At 43.6% G+C, this 2,056-nt stretch overlaps 1 protein-coding gene across 4 annotated transcripts in view; it reads left to right on the top strand.

Annotated features, from left to right (window-relative positions):
• TANC1 (tetratricopeptide repeat, ankyrin repeat and coiled-coil containing 1) overlaps window positions 1-2,056 on the top strand; it is a 244,115-nt gene that overhangs the window by 102,030 nt on the left and 140,029 nt on the right. The window lies entirely within an intron of this gene.

The raw sequence follows: 2,056 nt of genomic DNA, 5'->3' as shown, positions 1-2,056 counted from the left end.
GGCATGTTAATCAACCGGAGAATCTCTGGTGTTGTGTTGCCCACACCAACATTGCATAGTTCTCATGGATACCCCTGAGAGATTTTCGCTTTCTGCCACTGGCGTCATCTGAATCTTTGTGATGCTCTTGGACTGACTTTGACTGGAATCCCTTTGCCAGGCTCCACAGTGCTATCTTCAATTTCTGAATCACTGGATCACCACCCTATTTGCTTTGTGCTGCCTGTTCATACACAAAACGTCTCTCCCTGCTGTGTGTCTTTCAAATAAAAGGAAGCTGGAAGTTTGGGATTTTTAACTGTGCTTGCAAAACAAACCGACAGAACAGCATGTTTGGGACTGATATTATAGTGAGATAACAAAGTAAACTGGAAATAGAAACCCTTCCTCCCCAAACACCATCTCTAAGTCCTAGTTTATTGCCGATCACATAAAATCAAAGTGCTGGAGCACAGCTGCTCCAGGACTGAAGGTCCTTATGGTTACGGCATGCTTTGGAAACTCACCCCCACCAGACTTGCAGTTAATGAAAATATTTGCTTTGCTTGATATAAACAAAGTTTATGGGCAGAATTTGTGAGTAAGAAACTCTATTTCTCTTTTACCCTTCCCCGAATCCCCAATTTTTCTTGTATCACGTCGGAGGATACTAAGTATTTAAGAGAACAAACTCTTTCTCAGTAATGAGCTTTACTTTTTATTTCTGGTGTTGTTACAATAGATGCATTTCTCTCTAATTTTGTGTACCTATCCAAATTAAGGGACTTGAAGTCTGGGTGTCTTTTCTTTTTTCTTTTTGGACAGGTCAGAAATACTTCTGTGTGAGTAGGAAAGACAGTGCCTTGCCCCAGAACCTACTTGTATCAGGCCACCCCACAGCCCTTTGACTACCCAAGTCTGTTTAGGCAGCATAAGGGCAGCCACAGGGTAATGTGACTCTCTTCAAACCACATGGAAAGCCAGTGTCACTTCTTAAAGGTCCCTCCTAAATGCTATGTGTGTAATACCCTGAGCTTTTTGGCTGTGGCCTCAGTGCTTTCCAAGTTCTTGTCCATCTCCTCCTGTTTCTTGCCAAACATCCAGGTATCAGGTGACCAGGCACCATTCTTGTAAGCACAGCACCTGTTTATATTCCTAAATTGACACTGATGTGGTTGTTGGAACTGGTCATGAGAGAACATGACCAGAGAGAACAATTGTCCCTTCTACTTTCACAAGTCTCAGTGTGGTGGGCATTCTGCCTCAGTGGGAGTTGGCCTTATGGTGCACCCCCAGCTGTGCCTTTAGATCTGTTTTATCGTCAGACAGTTGTGGGGGAGGCAACTGGGAAAATGCATGTCCTGGCTCAAGACCTCAGAGAGGTAGCTTTGAAAGATTTCAAGCTTGACCATGGTGGTGTAGGACTAGCTCCTAGGTCCTGGAAATTGGAGGTAATGGCTTCTTACAGTGCAGGCTCAGGAAGGAAGGTGGGCAAGAACTGTAGGAGGACCAGAGTGGGGATAGTAACTCACATGGACTTAGAAGCTAAAGCTCTCCACTAACTCCCGCTTGCTTTCTTTCAAAGATGGAATGGTATTTGTCTTGGGTGTTTGCATGGATGTTCTTGTTTTTGAAAATTTTAATGAGGGTTTCCTGGAAAAAAATTTTTTTTTTTTTTCAGATATTAGTCATTTGGGCGTTTAGTGATAAATATTTAGTTTTCCAAGTTTATTAAAACCCCTTCGAGCGTAGCCAGTCCAGGTGAGACCAAATTACCTTTCTGAATTTGCCATCTTACCCTCTGCAAAACCCATGGCTTTTCTGTTGGCAGGTCTCCTGGGTTTGGGTTGCCTTTGAAAGTCAGACATGAGCTTGTTTGTGTGTTTTAAACAGCACCCCCTCCAGGTCTGTGGAGGGGGGACTCCCTACTTCACCACACCTACTCACATGAGAAACAAGCACCACAGTGCAGTTTGAATGGGATGGTTTAGCTCACATCCCTTTGAGCCTTGTATACATGATCTACAGAAATTGAGTTTCTGCCTGGCTAGATAGTTTTCAAATCCAGACCTTGATT

This window comes from Pteropus vampyrus, unplaced genomic scaffold (assembly GCF_000151845.1).
Source record: "Pteropus vampyrus isolate Shadow unplaced genomic scaffold, Pvam_2.0 Scaffold2, whole genome shotgun sequence".
Classification (NCBI taxonomy): Eukaryota; Metazoa; Chordata; class Mammalia; order Chiroptera; family Pteropodidae; genus Pteropus; species Pteropus vampyrus.
The sequence above is the reverse complement of the archived record's forward strand: the minus strand, read 5'-3'. Positions and strand labels throughout refer to the sequence as shown.